At 39.4% G+C, this 9390-nt stretch overlaps 1 non-coding gene across 1 annotated transcript; it reads right to left on the minus strand.

Moving 5' to 3' along the window:
• Positions 1 to 6929: 6929 nt before the first annotated feature.
• Positions 6930 to 7035, minus strand: LOC121209114 (small nucleolar RNA R71). Its single transcript, XR_005904231.1, has one exon. It is a non-coding gene; the product is annotated as a small nucleolar RNA R71 (small nucleolar RNA).
• Between the last annotated feature and the right edge of the window lie 2355 nt (positions 7036 to 9390).

Below are 9390 nucleotides of genomic sequence, written 5' to 3' on the forward strand. Positions count from 1 at the left end.
ATGAGTTAGGACGGAGGGCGCTAGAGAAGCTTACCTCCATATGATGGATGCCTGGTATTCTAAATTTTCTTGTGCAAATCCGAACACTCCACCTCCCCCACCCTCTCCAATCCCTCAACCAAATTCCATAGCGCCCCAAGGGGTAGAGATGGTAAGAAGGGAGAAACCTTTGGTTGACAGAATTAGGAAGCAGGGAGCCAAGGAATTTAGGGTGAATATAAATGATGACCCAGAGAGGGTAGAGTTTTGGCTAGAAAATACCATTAGAGTATTCGATGAGTTGTCTTGTACACCCAAGGAGTGCATGAAGTGTGTTGTGTCACTCCTGCGAGACTCGGTCTATCAATGGTGGATAACCTTTGCGTCAGTTGTACGAAGGGAAAGGATTACATGGGAGTTTTTCTAAGAGGAATTTCGAAAGAAGTATATTAGTTAGAGGTTCATAGATTAGAAGAGAAAAGAATTTCTAGAACTAAAGCATGGTCGAATGTCAATAACAAAGTATAAGCATGAGTTCGTGAGGCTCAGGAAGTATGCTAGGGAGTGCATATCTATCAAAGCTATCATGTGCAAGAGATTTGAGGACGGATTGAACGAAGACATCCGATTATTAGTTGGCATCTTAGCCTTAAGGGAGTTTGAGATGCTGATTGAAATAGCTTGCAAGGCAGAAGAATTGACCAAAGAGAAGAGAAAAGTTGATATTGAGTCTCGTGACTCAAGGAAAAGATAGATGGGGAAATCACATCAGTCCTCATCTAATAGATCGAGTGAGTTCACTACCCAATCAAATGCTTCAGTGGGATTCTCCAGTAGAAATAAAAATAAGCAATACACGATGTCTAAAGCTCAAACCACTTTTATCGCGAGTGTCGATAGTGCTCAACCAAACAGACCAGAATGTTCACAGTGAGGTAGACGCCATTTTGGTGAGTGTTGAGGGAATGAAAGAGGTTGTTTCAAATGTGGGTCATTAGACCATTTCACCTGAAACAGTCCTGAAATGGGTGAGAAAGATGAAAAGCAAGATGTGAGAACGATTAATGATCCTTCAAGAGGTAGACCACAAAAGTACCCGGGATGAGGGACTAGCAGCAGAGGTGCGCCTAGGGATTCCGCCATGAGGTTCGAGGGCCGAGCGCTTGCAAAGACTTATGCCATTCACACTTACAAAGAGGCATCATCATCGGATGTGATTACGGGTACTTTCTCTCTTCATGATATTTTTGTTGTTGCTTTGATAGATCTAGGGTCTACCCATTCGTATGCTTGTTGCGAAACTAGTGTCTAGCATGAATATGCCTGTAGAGTCTATAGAATTGTTGGTAAAGGTGTCAAACCCATTATGCAAACATGTACTAGTTGACCAAGTATGTAGAAATTGTCCCTTGACAATTAGAGGTCATTGTTTTCCAGCTAACCTCATGTTTTTCCCGTTTGATGAATTTGACGTTATCCTTGGTATGGATCGGTTGTCTACCCATGATGTCATAGTAAATTGTGGGAAGAAATTCATTGAACTGAAATGTGAAAATGGGGATATTCTTCGGGTTGAATCAGGTGAACTGAATAGCTTACCTGTAGTGATTTCTTTTGTGACTGCTGAAAAATACATGAGAAAAAGGTATGAGTCTTATCTCACATTTGTGTTAAATACCCAAGTGTCAGAAGTGAAGATTGAGTCAGTGCCAGTGGTGTGTGAACTTTCGAATGTGTTTCCAGAAGAGTTGCTCGGATTGCCTCCAAGTAGGGAAGTCGAGTTTGGTATCGAGTTTGTCCCTGGTACTGCACCTATATCGATTGCCCTGTATAGGATGGCACCGTTGGAGTTAAAAGAGTTGAAGGCTCAGCTAAAAGAATTAATGGATAAGGGTTTTATGAGACTGAGCTATTCTACGTGGAGTACTCCGGTACTTTTTGTGAAAAGGAAAGACGGGTCGATGAGGTTATGTATAGACTACAGACAGCTCAACAAGGTGACTGTGAAAAACAAGTATCATTTGCCAAGGATCAATGATCTGTTTGACCAACTAAAAGGAGCCACAGTGTTTTCTAAGATAGACTTAAGATCTGGTTATTACCAGCTAAGAGTTAAGGAGCAAGATGTGCCGAAAACTACGTTTTGGACAAGATATGGGCATTATGCGTTCGTTGTCATGCCCTTTAGCTTAGCAAATGCTCCTGCCGTGATTATGGACTTAATGAACCGTATTTTCTGACCGTACTTGGATAAGTTTGTTGTTGTATTTATAGATGATATATTGATTTATTCTCGTGATGAGAGTGAACACGCGGAGCATTTGAGAACTGTTTTGCAGACTTTAAGAGATAAACAGTTATAAGCCAAGTTTAGTAAAAGTGAGTTTTAGCTCTGAGAGGTCAGATTCTTAGGACACATTGCATCGGGGGATGGAATTAGAGTAGACCCGAGTAAAATCTTGGCTATTGTTGAGTGGAAACTGCCAAGAAACGTATCAGAGATTAGGAGCTTTCTAAGCTTAGCAGGTTATTACAGACGATTCATTAAAGGATTCTCTATGATTGCTACTCTGATGACGAGGTTGCTACAAAAAGATGTCAAGTTCGATTGGATGGGAAAATGCCAACAGAATTTTGAGAAACTTGAGGCGTTGTTGACTGAAGCCCCAATATTAGTGCAATCAGAAACGGGAAAAGAATTCGTAGTGTATAGTGATGCATCCTTGAATGGATTAAGATGCGTGTTCATGCAAGAAGGCAGGGTAATAGCATATGCCTTGAGACAACTGAAGCCACATGAGAAAAATTATCCGACACACGACTTAGAGTTAGCAGCCCTAGTTTTCGCACTGAAGATTTGGAGACAACACTTGTATGAAGAGAGATGTCGAGTATTCACCAACCACAAAAGTTTAAAGTACTTCATGACTCAAAAGGATTTGAACTTACGGCAACGAAGGTGGCTAGAGTTGATCAAAGATTATGAGTTGGTAATTGATTATCACCTGGGAAATGCAAATGTGGTCGCAGATGCATTAAGTAGGAAGTCATTATTTTCCTTGAGATCTATGAACACTTAATTGTCTGTAACCGAGGATGGTTCAATTTTAGTAGAGTTGAGAGCTAGGCCAATGTTTCTTCAAGAGATTTTCGAAGCTCAGAAAAGTGATAAAGGCTTGCAAGCTAAGATGAGTTAGTGAGAGACAGTTAACGAATCAAATTTTTGGATTAGTACTGATGATTGTTTGATGTTCTGGGATAAGATCTGTGTACCTAAAGGTGAAGAGCTTATTGGGAAAATTCTTCCCGAGGTGCATAGCAGCTTTATGTCTATCCATCCGGGTAGTGTAAAAATGTACAATGACTTGAAGAGATTGTATCGGTGGCTAGGTATGAAAAGAGACATCTCAGAGTTTGTTTCGAAATGCTTAATTTGTCAGCAAGTGAAAGCCGAGCACCAAGTACCTTTGGCTTTACTTCAGCCTGTTATGGTTCCCGAGTGGAAATGGGACCGAATTACTATGGATTTCGTGACGGGATTGCCGTTTTCACCGAGAAAGAAAGATGTTGTTTGGGTTGTAGTCGATCGATTGACGAAATCGTCTCATTTTATTCTGGTGCCTACCGACTACTCGCTTGATAAACTAGCCGAGTTGTATGTTTCTGAAATTATGAGACTTCATGGAGTACCCTTGTCGATTATTTTGGATAAGGATTCGAGGTTTACTTTGCGATTTTGGAAAAAGTTACAATGAGCTTTGGGGACAAAGTTGAATTTTAACATGGCTTTCCATCCGCAAACTGACGGCCAGTCGGAAAAAGCAATTCAGATTCTTGAGGACATGTTGCGGTGTTGTGTCCTTGAATTCCAAGGCAGTGGGGAAAAGTATTTGCCGTTGGTAGAGTTTGCCTACAACAAAGCTATCAGTCAAGTTTGAAAATGGTGCCTTGTGAGGCTTTGTATGGGCGTAAGTGTCGAATGCCCTTGTTTTGGACCGAACTCAAAGAAAATCAGATTCATAGGTTGAATTAGTTAAAGAGACCGAAGAGAAGGTAAAGGTAATTCGTGATTGTTTGAAGGCCACTTCAGATAGACAGAAATCCTACGCGAATTTGAAATGAAAGGAAATTGAGTTTCAAGTCGATGATAAGGTGTTTTTGAAAGTATCCCTGATCGCGAGGTTTCGTGATAGGTTTTAAATATTTATAATTACTCATTCTTGAACTAACTATTATCACAATGTAGGCAAGCGTACCTATCGAACAGTAGTATAGTTTTAGCAAGACCAGATTCTCGAACCCAAAGGAACTAAAAGTACTAGTAATGACTGTCTTTTTATTATCTAGCCTAGGAATAAAAGGGATTTTTATTTTAATTAACTAATTATCTAAACTAAGAACGCAGAGAGAAAAGAATTGGGGAATTGCTTTTGGGAAAATCGATTGACTTGAGACAATACCTAAGGAAAAATCCACCTAGACTTTACTTGTTATTTTGGCTCTGAATCGGACGATGTATTCATTCAACTTGTTCCGTAGAGATCCCTAAATTATGTTATTATCCCTATTCAAGACTAATAACATCTAATCCCTAAATTGAATAACCGAGACTTTTCTCTAATTAACACTCTAGGGTTGCATTAACTCGATCTATAGATCCCCTTATTAGGTTTCACCCTAATCCGGCAAAATCTTGTCACCCTATTTCTAGGTGCGCACTCAACTCCGCTTAATTATAACAAAAGTACTCTTAGACAGGGTCTATTCCTCCTCTGAATAAGAGCATGTCTTGAATCAATATTGATAAATGCCAAATTATACATATATATACCCTAAATACTTAGCATATTTATGGATGTTTATTACTAGATTTGTGGATTTTGGTGATCTTAATCCGATTATTTCATGTTTTGTACTCAGGAGAGCGCAAAGAGTCGAAAGGAGCCAAAAACAAGCTAAAAGGGACAAAATGGACCAAATTGAGAAGATGACGCGGCCTAAGCCTTGCCACACAGGCATCTCACACGCCCGTGTCCTTTGGGGGTGTCGACCAAGGTTTTCACGATTCACACGGCCTGGCCAGTGAGCCCACATGGCCGTGTGTAATTCAATGGATCGAACACGGCCTGGTAATCACGTCACACGGTCGTGGCACACGGGCATGTCCCTTTTTCAAAGAGTTGTATTTTACATGGAAAAGGGTACTTAGGGAGGAAAAAAGTCAATCCAAAGCCTTTATAAACACCCTAAGTGTGACCTAGAAGGAGGCCGCTCTTTCCAAAACTTTTATGGAATACAGAACCACACGCCAGGAATTACTTGAAGAAAGCCAGACGATTCATCTCAAAAGCCAGAGCTACCCCAAGACTGAAGATCTCTCTCAGAATTCCTTCAAGGGTTTTAGAGTTTTCTTTGTGTTTTGTTATTTTTATACTTTTGAGATGTACTCTTATTTTATTATGAACTAAACCCCTTAGATACCTAAGGGGGATAAAACCTATGATGGATCTTGTTATTATTATCTGAACTATATGATAAATACTTGATTTGTTCTTAATTATGTGTTCTTAATGCTTGAGTTAATATTCCGAGTATTAATTCATGATTTGATGTGCTTATGCAGAAGAGGAATAGACCTTGCCTAAGAGTAGATTTGACATAATTAAGCGGAGTTGATTGAATGCCTAGAAATAGGGTTACGAGATTTTGCCTGATTAGGGTGAAACCTAATATGGGAGTCCATAAAGTGATTTACTGTTTCCCTAGGGGTTTTAATTAAGAAAGAAATTTCGATTAATTCAATTGAGGGTTAGATGTTATTAGACTTGAAAGGGATAATAACATAGATTAGGGAGCCTCATGGATCAAGTCAAGTGAATAAATTGTCCGGTTCAGAGTCAGATAACAAGTGAAATCTAGGTGGATTCCTCCTTGGGTGTCGTCTTTATCAATCGCTTTTCTTCAAGTCTTTTTCCAAATTTTCTCTTTGATTTAATTAAATCAGTTAATTAGTTTAAACAATTAGTTAATTAAAAAAACCCTTTTATTCTTAGGCTAGATGATAAAAAGATAGTTATTAGTAGTACTTTTGGTTCCCTTGGGTACGATATCTCGATCTTGCCATTACTATACTATTTTTCGATAGGTGCGCTTGCCTTTTCGTCGTGATAATAGTTAGTCTAGGTTTAATCTTCATTATAAATATTTATTACTTGTTACGAATCATGCGATCAAGTTTTTGGTGCCGTTGCTGGGGAACTGAAATATTAGGAACACTAAATTTTTATTACTTTAGCCATTTATTTTTCTTGCAATTTTATTTTATTTTATTATTTATTAATTTACTTTTTCTCTCTCTTGGCAAGTTTTTATAGTTTAGGACTAGAAGAAACCCGTCAGGACTATTACTTTTTAACGAAGAAATCGATCGCACAGTTCGTAGAAATCAAAGAGAAGTAAGGCATAGTTTATGATACACGGAGAACGAGTGAGAAGAAGATACTCAACCCCCAACCGAAAAGATGGCCGAAAACCCAGGTGATCAACTACCTCCTGCAATTGTAGCTAATCCAAATCCTGCTCCACGTACTATGTATGACTATGTTAAACCTTCTTTAACAGGAACTAAGTCTAGTATAGTTAGACCTGCTATTGCTGCAAATAATTTCGAACTAAAACCTAACACAATTCAGATGATACAGCAGTTTGTTCAGTTTGATGGTTTGCAGGATGAGGATCCCAACACGTACTTGGCAGATTTCTTGAATTTTGCGATACATTCAAAATCAATGGCGTTTCTGATGATGTCATTCATCTTCAGCTATTTCCTTTTTCACTGGGAAACAAAGCTAAACAGTCGTTGAACTCGTTACCACGAGGGTCTATCACTAGTTGGGAACAAATGACTGAGAAATTTTTACTCAAATATTTTCCGCCGGCTAAAATGGCTAAATTGCATAATGATATCTCTTCTTTTGTGTAGATGGATTTAGAAACACTTTAGGATGCATGGGAGAGATACAAGGACTTACTGAGAAGGTGCCCTCACCATGGGTTACCGCTTTGGCTGCAAGTTCAAACTTTCTACAATGGTGTGAATCCCTCGACAAGACAAATGATTGACGCAGCTGCTGGTGGAACCATCAACAATAATACACCGGAAGATGCATATGAATTTATAAAGGACATGTCACTGAATAACTATCAGTGGCAAGTTATGAGGACAAAGCCAACGAAAACAGCCGGCGTCTATAACATCGATTCAGTCACCATGCTCTCAAATCATGTAGAACTTCTCAATAAAAAGATTGATAGTTTTCTTGGTTCTACGCAGGTACATCCAGTAATGAGGTGTGACTCAAGCGGGGGAGGTGTGCATACAGAATATCAATCCTTCAATCCCACAATCGAAGAGGAACAAGTTAACTATATGGGTAATAATAACATTAGAGCTCAAAATAACCCATACAGTAATACTTATAATGCACGTTGGAGGAACCACCCAAATTTTTCCTGGGGAGGTCATAGAAATCCAAAGCCACAAAATTCTCAGGGTTTTCAACAGCCACCTTATCAACAGGAGAAAAAACAAAACCTTGAAGAGATGCTTTCTAAATTCATCTCAGTGTCAGAAACCCGTTTCCAAAATACCGAGACAGCACTTAAGAATCAACAAGCATCGATCCAAGGACTCGAAACTCAGATAGGCCAGCTGTCCAAACTAATCTCTGAATGACCACAAGGTAGCCTACCAAGTAATACTGAACCTAATCCAAGGGAACACCTTAATGCAATTAGCACTCAAGAGATGGAAGGATTCATTACACTTGAGCTAGAAATATAGCGAGACAACGCGATGAACAAAGGACGAGAAGAGGTAAACAATAATGATCCCAAACAGTTAAGTACAAATCGTGAACCTCGTGTGTTATATCCTAAAGCGATGACGAAAGACAGAACAGAAGAACAATTTGGTAAGTTTGTCAAACTCTTAAAGAAATTACATATTAACTTACCCTTTATTGAAGTTCTTTCGCAGATGCCCAACTCAGCAAAATTCTTAAAGGAACTTCTAAGCAATAAAAGGAAATTAGACGCTACATCACATGTGGAACTCAATGCAATCTGCTCAGCTATTCTAAAGAATAAGTTACCTAACAAATTGAAAGATCCAGGAAGTTTTACAATTCCTTGTTTAATTGGTAGTCTATCTGTGAATAATGCTTTAGCTGATCTAGGGGCAAGTATAAATGTTATGCCGTATAAAATGTTTAAACGACTAGGTCTCGGTAAACCCAAACAGACTAGGATGAGCATACAATTGTCTGACAAAATAGTTAGATTTCCTAAGGGTATTATTGAAGATGTTCTCGCTAAAATTGATAAATTTATGTACCCAGTAGACTTCGTTGTCTTAGATATGGACGAGCATAACGAGGTACCCCTAATTTTAGGACGACCATTTTTAGCAACTGCCAGAACCATTATTAATGTAGGCACAGGAGAGCTAACACTTCGTGCAGGTGACGACGCAGTAACACTCCAAGCACGCGACTCAGTCAAAACCTCTAAGACTCAAGATAATGCTATAAAAACTGTCGATGATAAAACTAATATTCAATCGTCCTTGCAGGAACTTCCTCGAACAAAGACAACAGAGACAGTGTACTACTATCATGAAGAGAACAAAGACGTCCATGAAGAACGAAGACGACGGATAGAGGAGCTAGACGAATGGCGAGAACACAAACCGAGAACACATGATAAATCAACACTATGCAAAAACAAGCCCGACACCTCTCCTAATCAACTTTAGGTCGACGATACAATCTTACTAGATGCCATTGGCCCTCACATTGTCACTACCACACCAAATGAGGAAATCCCTCTTACGGTACTCAGTATTTTTCTATTCGGTACAGTGGAGGTGAGTCACCCCAGGTTCGACACTTTCAAGGTAAACAACACTCGATTAAAACCTTATTTTAAAATTGACAATAGGAATGAGGAGTATGAACACCTTGAACCACCATGATCATTCAACGGAGAAGTAAGTCGAGCTTAAACTATAAATAAGCGCTTCTCGGGAGGTAACCCGAGCACTAACATATTTTGATTTCTTTATTTTTATTCTCTCACACTTCGAATCAATTAACTTAATCTTTGAATTGTAAAGTTTTTCAACACACACGGCCAGGCACACGGAAGTGCCTAAAGCCGTGGCCAAACAGGGGAAAAGACACGGCCGTGCGATACGGCCGTGTTGAAGTAGGACATGATTTCCCCAAAACACTGGGTGCGATAAATCCCAAAGGCCGCGCGACATAGCTGTAGGTGAACTTGATAGGAATACATGGGTGTGCCAGGGACAAGGCTCGATTCTGTTTCTTCAACACGGGTGTAACGCCCCCG

This window comes from Gossypium hirsutum, chromosome A10, assembly GCF_007990345.1.
Source record: "Gossypium hirsutum isolate 1008001.06 chromosome A10, Gossypium_hirsutum_v2.1, whole genome shotgun sequence".
NCBI lineage: Eukaryota > Viridiplantae > Streptophyta > Magnoliopsida > Malvales > Malvaceae > Gossypium > Gossypium hirsutum.